This window comes from Chlorocebus sabaeus, chromosome 1 (genome assembly GCF_047675955.1).
Source record: "Chlorocebus sabaeus isolate Y175 chromosome 1, mChlSab1.0.hap1, whole genome shotgun sequence".
Lineage (NCBI taxonomy): Eukaryota > Metazoa > Chordata > Mammalia > Primates > Cercopithecidae > Chlorocebus > Chlorocebus sabaeus.
In genome coordinates this window covers 33338367-33351050 of record NC_132904.1, presented here as the reverse complement: position 1 = coordinate 33351050, position 12684 = coordinate 33338367, and the positions used below count along the sequence as shown (strand labels likewise).

The window sequence follows — 12684 nt, the reverse complement described above, 5'->3', positions numbered from 1 at the left end:
AATTCTGAGGAAATAACTTTAATTCTGTAAAATGACTGATGTTCACAGTAACAACTCAGAGCCATTTAAAAAAAGCCTTAAAATGTATTCTGTTTAAGAGAACAAAGACGTACATTTTTCTAATGAATGAAGTACTCAAAGTAAAACGTCTCAGTTAAAATCAGAATATACAGTGGTTGCCCTTTAGAAGATGAACTGTGATAAAGTGCAGTAACATTATGGGGGCTTTAGATGCGCAACTTTTTTTTCCCTTTTTTTTTTTTTTTGTAATGACCTCTCCTTGCGATAGACTTGCGACTTTCTATGCTAATCCAGTTCTTAGTTAAGAACCAAAAGAATATCTGATTTTTTCTGCAAGCTATTTAGGCATATTTTCACTTAAATGACTGGAACACTCAAGAAAATGTCCTGATTTCATTTTACTTTAAGTTGTAACTGCCAAAGTAGACAGGTTAGTCTAGTTTCTAGCTCCAATTTGCTAAATGGCCTTGTTCAAGTGACTCAATCTCTCTAGTCCTTAGTTTCTTCATCAGTAAAGTGAAGGAGTTATAGAAGGCATGACATATTACTAAATAGAATGAGTGTGCTAACAAAATGAAACAAAGAGTTACTACGTTAGGTCCTGTATCTACATCAATAGTATAACTAGATCTATCTGTATGTACTCTATATTTAAACTATCTCAAACTGCATGTCACTTTACTATATATGTAAGGCCTACAATAAAAGAAATGATAATCATTTTAGAATCTTCCCCAACATTTAATACTGTTACTGTCAGGATATAAACAAATGTATACATGATACATAACCAGGATATTCTTTAAAACACATTCTCAGCAATGTCATCAAATACTAGAAACAACTCAACGATCTACCAACAGCAGAAAGAATGAATAAATTCTGGCACATTTAATTCAAAGGGATAACACAAAGCAACAAAAATGAATGAAATAAAACTACACATAACTACATGGATAACTCTTCAAAATATAATGCTGAGTGAAGGAAGAAAGAATACACGATTCCACAAAGATTAAAAAGAGGCAAAAAAAAAAAAAAAAAGTAAACATACTGCTTAGGAATACATGTAAAGTGATAAAATTATATTCGAAATTGTATAAATAATTACCATTAAAGTCATGATACTGGTTACCTCTAAAGAAAAGAAAGTATATCAAGAGTTTCTGGGGTGCCAGTAATACTCTATTATTACAAAGATGCTTGCTAAATATTTAATTTATAATTATTCATTGTATTATATATTTATGTTCCTGTATCATTACTTTTTACAATAAAAAGTTATAATTATATACTTTCTAAAATAATACTAATATATTTTTATAAAAAGGAAGGATTCCTTTCTGCTGTCAACAGTTTCCCTGATCTACATTTCTAATTTTTAATGCAATATTTTAATAATGAAGAAACAAGTTACTATGCCTAATTCTCCACAATCCTAATTAAAAGTGGATTTCAGAGGCTTATTTAATAGCTACAAAATAATACCAGGCCTTTAAATAATAAAAGATCAGTTATCCTGCTAGATCTTGGCTTAGCAACTCCATGTTATTTCTGTCTGTCACTCTTTTCAAGAAAATGCATGCTCATTTAAAAAAAAATTCCAAATGATATTCAGGTAATAATTTGAGGCATGCTGCATTTCAAAAAATACAATAGTTTAGTCCTGAAGTAGGAAGAAACACACTTTTAACCTTCACACATTTTAAAATAATTTTGGGAGCACTTGTGTATGCATACAACATGAAGGTCCATGATAGGCAAGTCACAGACAATACAGATGAAAACCACACTGTGAGTACTAGAAAACATGATAGCCGGATTATAGCATAGATATACAATGTCTAACGTAAATTATACTGCGGCAGTTTTATATATTTTCTTTGGAAAAACAAAAGTATAGGGAATGGAAATTATTACAGAACATATAATAATACCAGTAAACTAACTTACATTACAAAAAAAAAAAAAAACCCACACAATTTACAAAATCCTCAAAGGTTCACCACCTAGAAGCATCCTTCAGTGTGTTCACTTATTCCAAATTTTAGATGCCGCTCAACAGGAAGCAGACAATGAAATTTTGAAACAAGACTATCAGTACTTTCATCAGGCTTCAGGTATCAACATGATGGCAATGGTATAGCACCTTTATAATAGTTGCTTTCGTTGCATACTGTTGGTTTTTATGAATGCAGCCAAGGAATCCTCTCTTTAGTGGGTCCAACTAACCAGTTATTTGCCCATCTATTAAGTGCCAACTTTACAAAATTACATTGTGTCCAGCAGGGAGCAGCATTACAACAGTCATAAGAGCTAAGTTGAACATGAAACCGACAGAAGAAAAAGGAGGAAAAAGCCCACTTACCATAGGTCTGTCCTATAATTCATTCAATTTTTAGGGAAGTTGCAGGGCTTCCAAAAAAAAAAAAAAAAATTAAAACATGTCTCAAAGCACAGGTAGGTGATCCATGATTTCAGGAATCCTAAAGCAGGAAATCAAAATTATTTAGAGAAGGCTTTTTTCAACCACATTGAGTTGAATTAGTAGTATATACTATGACTGAATGACAGTTGTAAAGGTGCATCTTCCTCTTAATGGATCCATGAGATCTTGAATTCAGGAATTTGATCACGCTTTTGGAAAAAATGACTTAAAAAAACAGAGAATATTAAAGTCCTTTATCCATCAGAGAATTTAGTTCAAAGAAGAACATAATAGCTAATAGATTATAAGAGATCAACCTAGAAAGAACTACGGTCCAAGAGTTAAATGAGTTGACAGGGCAACCATCAACAGTTCATTAAACTCTTCTAGACTCAGATATAGACAGGATGCAAACATTAACTTCTATAGGTCAGCATGAATACCTGAGGTTAATTTTAAGAATAAAAAAGCAGTAGAAAAGCAGAATACAATACTAGTGACATAGGACTAAACTAGATATGTACTGAATATGAGGAATGTGTGTTATACAGTAAAAAAACCCTCGTGATCAGTTATAATATGACAAAGGCAAAACAATACGTTTGATACTGACTTGGATGTCAAAACTGGCCTCATAGTCAACTATAATAATTCTATCTCAGTTTTTATAATTAAGAAAAAAAGTTTCACTTTTTATTTTATTTATTTTATATATATATATATTTTTTTAAGACACAGTCTCGCTCTGTCGCCCAGGCTGGAGTGCTGGGGCACGATCTCAGCTCACTGCAAGTTCCGCCTCCCAGGTTCAGGCCATTCTCCCACCTCAGCCTCCCGGGTAGCTGAGACTACAGGCGCCCACCACCACGCCCAGCTAATTTTTTTGTATTTTTAGTAGAGACGGGGTTTCACCGTGTTAGCCAGGATGCTCTTGATTTCCTGACCTCGTGATCTGCCCGCCTTGGACTCCCAAAGTGCTGGGATTACAGGCGTGAGCCACCGAGCCCAGCCAAAAAGTTTTATTTTTATTTGGAATGTTAAAGTTTGCTTTGTGTGAGTTTGCGTGTGACTTTTCAGTGTCTACCATAAAAAACAAATTTTTGCCTTTAAAACAATATATGCATATTCACTTTTAAATACACATAATTGCATATATCTATATAATATACAATATCACATATCAACATATTAATATACAAATAATATAACATTTACTTGAAATTTAATTAATATGTAAAATGGTTCCTATTTCTGACAAAATGACATAAGCAGTTTGCCTTGGGCAAATGATATAAAGAATATGGTTTCACTCTAATAATTACCATCAATTTGACTGAAGCTGAAAGAAACTCTGATATATTAATCTTCTACCCGTTAGCAGTAAACTATTAGTTGCATTACTTATCATCTTTTGCTCTCCTTAGTCTTATCTCTTGCCTTCGCTTTTACACATTTCACTTTTCTGATAATTCTTCATTTCTGCCAATCTATCTTCCTTCTCTTTTGTAATGCATTTCTGTATCAATCCAAATTTTTAATTCAATCTCCTCTCTTTATGACACTACCACTTTTTTTTTCTTTTATCCTGGTACCTTTAAAAATTAGTTTTCTCCTGCAACAATAGTCTGTTTAAATATATCGTTTCATCTACTTACAAGCACCATGCTTGATCTTAAAAATCTTAACAATCTCACATAATTGGAAGACACAACTAAATACACTTAAATTATATTTGTTATTCATAAAAATTTTTCCTCTGAGTTATTTAAGAACTTGCTAAATGTTTTTAAATTTGATCTTGAAACACGCAAAAATTTCAAGGAAATCTAATCTCACACAATCATTCCAAAAAATTGGAGACAACCACTATTCTAATAAAGAGATAATTTAGGATCTTACTACATTGATGTGAATAAATATTGAGTAACCAACTTCTCTAAATCAATAGAACTTTAGAGCTATTTATTCATATACATGTGGGCATGTAATGTACAATATCCACATTAAAAGCAAAGGCACATGCCTGTAATCCCAGCACTTTGGGAGGCTGAGGAGGGTGGATCACGAGGTCAAGAGATCAAGATCATCCTGGCAACATGGTGAAACCCTGTCTCTACTAAGAATACAAAAATTAGTCAGGCATGGTGGGGTGCACCTGTAATCCCAGCTATTCGGGAGGCTGAAGTAAAAGAATCACTTGAACCCAGGAGGCGGAGGTTGCAGTGAGCCGAGATCATACCATTGCACTCCAGCCTGGTGACAGAGCGAGACTCCAGTTAAAAAAAAAAAACAAACAAAAAGCGGTACATTAAACCCCCTACTTCTAATATATATTATAAAGTCTGAGAAGAAAAGTGATTTTCCTGTTCAGCACTCTCTAACATAAACATTAAAGGTATTAGTAGGTTGTAAAATAATGTCATAATAATTATTCACAAGTTTTGAAATTTTTTAATATTTGTACATAGATTATACAACACCATTTATAATATCATTACCTAGAAAGAGACTATAGTGAGTTGAGACATGTTCCCCCTTCCTTCCTCCTCTACCCAAATTCATGTTCACCTGGAACCTCAGAACATGACCTTATCTGGAAAAAGGGTCTTTGCAGATGTAATTAAGGACCAACGTGAGATCACACTAGATTAGAAAGGGTCCTAAATCCAATGAGAATGTCCTCATTAGAGACAGAAAAGGACACAGGAAGACACAGAGAAAAGAACAACATGAAAATGAAGTCAGCCTAGAGTTACACTGCCTCAGGGCAAGGAATAAAATGCCACTAGAAGCTGTAGAAGCAAAGAAGAATGCCCCCCTAGAGTTTTCATAATAAACATGGCCCTGCTGACAACCTGACTTCATATTTTTGACCTCCAAAATTGTGAGACAATTAATCTTTGTGTGTTAAGTCACCAAGTTTTTGTTCATTTGTTATGGTAATTTTAGAGAACATAGATTTTCATACCAAAAACTGGAGTGTTGCTGTAATAGATACCTAAAAATAGAAAAACAGAAAAAGCCTAGGTTGCCTTGAAGAAATTTTTGGTAGAAAAAGAAATCTTAAGAAAACTCTGCTGAAGGCTCAGAAGGAAGACAAGAGGTAAAGAAAACTTCTATCACCTTAAAGAATACATATATTATCATCAACAGAATGTTGACAGAAATAGGAACATTAAAAAGGTTTCTGATGAAATCTCAAGAAGGAAATGGTACTGGAAACATCGTATTGGAAAGTAAAGAAAAAGCAGTCCTTGTTGTAAAGTGGCAGAAAACTTGGCTGAAATGGGTTCTACTATGCAGCAAAAAGTAGAATTTGGTAAGCAATTAATTTGAAAACGTAGCTGAGGAGATTTCCAAACAAAGTGTTAAAGGCGTAGACTGTTTTCTCCGGGCTGCTTATAGTAAAATGCGAGGGAAAAGAGATAAATTGAGGAAGAAATTGTTAAGCAAAGAAAAACCAATGATTTGGAGATTTCTTAACCTATTTAAATTGTAAAAGATGCTAAAAGCAAGCTCTGGAGAAGGGCCAAGGATGTGGCTGAAAAACCTCTTCTGAACAGATTAGGTATGTGACAAATCGGTCCAATCAATCTTTTCAGCAGAAGCTAGGAACAGAGATGAGGTTATCCAGGAAGGATCTTTGAAGAATTCCCTTATAATGGCAGAGATCCTCTAGACATACATGGGAGACCCACACATTTTAAAATATTCAGTAAACCATGCTACAAACACATGTGCTGTCACCCAGGCTTTGCTGTTCTGTCTATAAAGAACAGGCAGAGTAGATTTAGTATAATTCTTAAGGGTCTTGGGATTTTCATAATGGTAAATGAGCACTGGCTTCAACTTAAAGTCACCAGTTGCCATTATCCCCTTAGGAGAGTGAGTCTGTCCTGTGAAGCTTCAAAGCCAGGCATTGACTTCTCTCCAGCTATGAAAAGTCCTAGATAGCATCTGCTTCCAACAGAAGGCTGTTTAATCTACATTGAAAATGTGTTACTTCGTGTACACACCTATATCAACTATCTTTGCTAGATATAGGTAACTCCCTGCAGCTCGCCACACACTTATGTTATGGCTTCTTTCCTTAAACCTCATTAACACAAACCATTCAAATGTTCTTCTGTAGCTTCCTCACCTCTCAGCCTTCATAGAATTGAAAAGAAACAGGATCTTACTCTGGATTAGGCTTTCAATCTGCTCTCTTTCAAATGTTCTTCTACTGCTTCCTCACCTCTCTGAGCATTCATAGAATTGAAAAGAAACAGGATCTTACTCTGGATTAGGCTTTGACTTGAAGGAACACTGTGGCTGGTTTGATCCATTAAGACAACTAAAACTTTCTCTGTATCAGCAATAAGGTCGTTTCTCTTTCTTATCACTCATGAGTTTATGAACTTTTCCTATTGCATTCATAGCTTAACTGTTTGGCAAGAGGCCTACCTCTTGGCCTGTCTCAGCTTTCAACAAGCCTTCCTTGGTGAGCTCAATCATTTCTAGCTTTTGATTTAAAATGACAAATATGCAATGCTTTCTTTCACTTGAACACTTAAAGACCACTTTAAAAATCACTGCATGGTTAATTGTCCCAATATTGTTATGTTTCGGTGACACAATGAAGTGAATAGGGAGTGAATGGGAAGGCCAGCGAAGGAGAGATGGGGGGACAGCTGGTTGACAGAACAGTCAGCACACATACATTTACTGATTAAGTTTACATTCTTATATAGGCACAGTTTCTGGTGCCTCAAAACAATTACAATAGCAACATCAAAGATCCTGATCATAGATAACCATCACAGATATAATAATGACAAGAAAGTTTGAAATACTGCAAGAATTATCAAAATGTGACACAGAGACACAAAGTGAGCATGTATACCACAGGAAAAATGGCACCGACAGACTTGCTAATTGCAGGGTTGTCACAAATCTTCAATTTGTAAAAAATGCAGTTCTTCAAAGCTCGATACAGTGAAGCACAAATAAGATGATGCATACCTGTAGTTTGTCTATAAAAAATGTTAAGGGACCCTGAAAAGCCAAAATAATTGTATTACTCCATTTTCATGCTGCTATAAAGAACTGCCCAAGACTGGGTAATTTATAAAGAACAGAGGTTTAATTGACTCACAGTTCTGCAGGGCTGGGGAGGCTTCAGGAAACTTACAATCATGGTGGAAGAAGCAGCAAATGCATCCTTCTTCACATGGTGGCAGGAAGGAGAAGTGCTGAGCAAAGAGGGGAAAGCCCCTTATGAAACCATCAGATCTCAGGAGAACTCACTCACTATCACAAGAACAGTATGGGAGTAACCATCCCCATGATTCAATTACCTCCTACCAATTCCCTTGCACAGTATGTGAGGATTATGGAAACTACAATTCAAGATAACATATGGGTGGGAGCATAATCAACCCATATCATTCCACCCCTAGCCCTGCCCAAATTTCATGTCCTCACATTTCAAAGTACAATCATGCCTTTCCAACAGTTCCCTAAAATCTTAGCTCATTCCAGAATTAATCCAAAAGTCCAAGTTCAAAGTCTCATCTGAGACAAGGCAAGTCCCTTCCACCTATGAGCCTGCAAAATCAAAAGCAAGTTAGTTACTTCCTAGATACAATGGGGGTACAAGCATTGGATAACTACACCCATTCCAAATGGGAGAAATTGCCCAAAACAAAGGGGCTATGGACCCCATGCAAGTCCACAATCCAATAGAGAAGACTTTAAACCTTAACATTCCAAAATAATCTCCTTTGACTCCATGTCTCACATCCAGGTCACACTGATGCAAAAGGTGGGCTCCCAAGGCCTTGGGCAACTCCGCCTCTATGGCTTTGCAGGGTACAGCTCCCCTCCTGGCTGCTTTCATGGGCTGGCTTTGAGTGTCTGCAGCTTTTCCAGGTGCACAATGCAAGCTTAAGTGCATCTACCATTCCGGGATCTGGAGGACCATGGGCCACTTCTCACAGTTCCACTAGGCCGTGCCTGTGGGGACTCTGTGTGGGGGCTTCAACTCCACATTTCCCTTCCTCATTGCTCTAGCAGAGGTTCTCCATGAGTGCTCCACCCCTGCAGCAGACTTCTGCCTGGACATCCAGGCATTTCCATATATCCTCAGAAATCTAGGAGGAGGTTCCCACACCTCAATTATTGACTTCTGTGCACCCACAGGCCCAACACCACATGGAAGCCACCATGGCTTGGGGCTTGCACCCTCTGAAGCAATGGCCCAAGTTGTACATTTGACCCTTTAAGCCATGGCTGGAGCTGACACAGCTGGGATGCAGGACACCATGCCCCAGGACTGCACAGAACAGGGGTAACCCTGGGCCCTGCCCAGGAAACCATTTTTTCCTTCTAGAGGCCTGTGATGAAAGGGCTGCCATGAAGGTCTCTGACACGTCCTAGAGGCATTTTCCCCATTGTCTTGGTGATTAACATTGGGCTCCTTGTTACTTATGCAAATTTCTGTACCTGTCTTGAATTTCTCCCCAGAAAATGGGTTTCTTTTCTATCACATAGTCAGGCTGCAAATTTTCCAAACTTTTTTTTTTTTTTTTTTTGAGACGTAGTCTTGCTCTGTCCCCCAGACTGGAGTGCAGTGGTGCAATCTAGGCTCACCGCAAGCTCTGCCTCCCAGATTTACTCATGCGATTCTCCTGCCTCAGCCTCCTGAGCAGCTGGGACTACAGGTGCCACCACCACACCCGGCTAATTTTTTGTATTTTTAGTAGAGACAGGGTTTCATCGAGTTAGCCAGGATGGTCTCGAGCTCCTGACCTTGACATCCACCTATCTTGGCCTCCCAAAGTGCTGGGATTACAGGCGTGAGCCACCGCACCCAGCCCAAATTTTTAAACTTTTATGCTCTGTTTCCTCTTTAATACTTTACTGCTTAGAAATTTCTTCCACCAGATATCCTAAATCATCTCTTTCAAGTTCAAAGTTCCACAGATCTCCAGGGTAGTGGCAAAATGCCATCAGTCTCTTTGCTAAAGCACAGCAGAGTTACCTTTGCTCCAATTCCTAATAAGTTGCTCATCTCCATCTAAGACCACCTCAGCCATTGACTTCATTGTCCATATCACTATCAGCATTTTGGTCAAAGCCATTCAACAAGTCTCCAGGAAGTTCCAAACTTTCCCACATCTTCCTGTCTTCTGAGCTTCCAAGTCTCTAGGAAGTTTCAAACTTTCCTACATTTTCCTGTCTTCTGAGCCCTCGAAATTGTTCCAACCTCTGCCTGTTACCCAGTTCCAAAGTCACTTCCACGTTGTCGGGTATCCATATAGCAGCGCCCCACTCCCTGAGTACCAAATTACTGTATTATTCCATTCTCATGCTAGTCTTGGGCATGCACGAAGAACTGCCTGAAACTGGGTAATTTATAAAGAAAAGAGGTTTAGTTGACTTACAGTTCTGAAGGGCTGGGAAGGCCTCAGGAAACTTACAATCATGGCAAAAGGACTTACACACACTGATTTCAAATGTTGATATTATTATTTTAAGCCCTGAGTCAAAATTTAGTACAAAGTTATAGTAAGGAAAACCATGTGGTACTGGTATAATGACAGATCTATAGACCAATGGAATAGAACAAAGAGCACAGAAATAATGTTGACATAAATGGTCAAATGATTTTTGACAAGGGTGCCAAGACCATTTAATGGGGAAAAGGCAGTCTTTTCAACACATGGTATTGAGAAAACTAGGTATCAACATAAAGAAGAATGAAGTTGGACTTTTTGTCTTACACCATATAAAATTAACTCAAAATAGATCAAAAACCTAAATGGAAGAGCTAAAACTATACAACTCTTGATTGGCCATGATTCATTGGATATGGCAACAAAAACACAGGCCATAAAAGAAATAAAAATATATAAACTGGACTTACTCAAATTAAAAACTTTTGAGCATCAAAAAATACTATCACAAGGAGAAAGTATTTGCATATCATACATCTAATTAAAGATCAAAGTCTAGAATACATAAAGAACTCCTATAACTCAAAATCCCCCAATAAACAAACCAAAGCCATTACTCAATTCAAAATCGGCAAAGGTTTTCAAAAGACATCTCTCCAGACAAAGTATACGAATGGCCAATAAGCACATGAAAAGATGTTAAACATCTCTAGTCATTAGGGAAATGCATATCAAAACCATAATAAGATATCACATCATATGCATTAGGATGACTATTATCAAAAAAACAGAAAATAACAAATGTTGGTAAGGATGTGGTGAAATTGTAACCCTTCTGCACTCCTGGTGGGAATGCAAAATGGTACAGCCAATCTGGAAAACAGTTTGGTGATACCTTAAAAAGTTAGTAATAGAATTTTCATATAATCCGGTAATTCTACTGTACAGTATATACCCAAAGGAAATGAAAACAGATATTCAAACAGATAATTCCATGCCAATGTTCAGTGTAGCACAATTTACAATAGCCAAAGGTAGAAACAACCTAAGGGTCTATCAACAGATGAATGGATAAACAAACTGTGATGCATGTGTGTGTGTATATATTATAAATATGTTATCTTATATGTTATAATTTAAATATGTAATCTGATATATGATAATCATATATAATAATCCTACATATACTACATTATATAATCTGTACAATTTCATATGAGTATATATGATGTTATATCATATATCTGATATCATGTATGATCTTATATATTACATAATATAATCATATATTATATGATATATATTATATATCATCTGTTATATAATCTATGACAATCTTATATATGATAATCTTACATAACATTGTATATGTTATAGATATGTATTATATATTATATATACACACACAGATGGTCCCTGACTTAGTAGTGGTTTCACTTATGATTTTCAACCTTATAATGGGTTTATCAGGGTATTAAATACATTTTCAACTTGTAGTATTTTCAGCTTAAAATGGGTTTACCAGGACATAACTCCATCATAAGTCAAAGGGCATCTGCAATAGATTATTCAGCCATAAAAAAATGAGGTTCTAATATATGACAGAAAATACATGAACTTTGAAAAACATTATGCTAAGTGAAAACTATTATGCAAATATTAACAAAGGAATATTGTATGATTCTACTTATATGAGGAGATTATAATAAGTTGGCAAACTTATTATGCTTATCTACTGAGATAATTATAAAGATATTATACTCATCTTAAAAAGATATTATACTTATCTACTGAGAGTAGAACACAGACACAGGTTATCAGTGGTTGAAACAAGAGAGTATAAAAAGTTACTGCTTCTTGGGTACAATATATCTTTTCTTTTTTTTTTTGAGATGGGAGTCTCGCTCTGTCGCCAGGCTGGAGTGCAGTGGCACGATCTCGGCTCACTGCAACCGCTGCCTCCCAGGTTCAAGCAATTCTCCTTCCTCAGCCTCCCAAGTAGCTGGGACTATAGGCACGCACCACTACGTCCAGCTAATTTTTGTGTTTTTAGTAGAGACGGGGTTTCAGCATGTTGGCCAGGATGGTCTCAATCTCTTGACCGTGTGATCCACCCTACTCAGCCTCCCAAAGTGCTGGGATTACAGGCGTGATGATGAATACGTTTTGGAAATAGTGGCAATGATTACACAATGCTGTAAATACTCTTAATGTGACTTCACTGTATACTTAAAAATGATGAAAGTAGTGAATTTTATGTTATGTATATTTTTATCACACGTACACAAATTTTTTTAAAGGGCTCAAGACCTTGGGCCAGTGCAGAGGGCAGACACAAATACTTCAGTTAAAGAATCAAAACTGGGCTACTGATAAGCAGTAAAGTGAACATATTCTAATGCTCAGTGAGAGAAAAATGATCATCATATATGATGATAATCTATTAATTTTCATGTGAGTTGATTTAGGAAATGTTAATAGAAAAAACATAATTTGCTTTATATTTTTAAAAAATTCAACCTTAGAATACCAAATGGACTATAAAATTATTTTCAAATCTTTCATTTTGACTAATGGAAAAACTGTAATACCAAATGACCTTTAATGTTATTCTTTGAACCTTTCGCTTTGGGGAATAAAAAATATAATAAGCAAAACTATAAAATTAAAATTCTAAAGATCTTAAGAAGCAAATATTTTTAAATTGCAAAGGATTCTGTTTCAGCACTGGATAACACTGTTATAAAGTTCTTTAATCTGGGTTGAAACTGAAATTTCTATGCCCTGGAGAAACAG

At 36.1% G+C, this 12684-nt stretch overlaps 1 protein-coding gene across 14 annotated transcripts in view; it reads right to left on the bottom strand.

The window, feature by feature from the left end:
• The window catches only part of IMMP1L (inner mitochondrial membrane peptidase subunit 1), an 83727-nt gene that overhangs the window by 60331 nt on the left and 10712 nt on the right, over positions 1 to 12684 (bottom strand). For 3 of the 14 annotated variants that reach the window (XM_073017575.1, XM_037997508.2, XM_073017566.1), the window contains exons 2-3: positions 7587 to 7683; positions 2390 to 2507 (exon numbers count right to left, since the gene is read on the bottom strand). The exons of 2 other annotated variants lie outside the window; for them this stretch is intronic. The gene's annotated coding sequence lies outside the window, so the exon portion shown is untranslated. The remainder of the gene's footprint in view (positions 1 to 2389; positions 2508 to 7586; positions 7684 to 12684) is intronic. 9 more of the 14 variants (XM_073017541.1, XM_073017583.1, XM_073017548.1 and 6 more) reach the window with 5 other exon arrangements.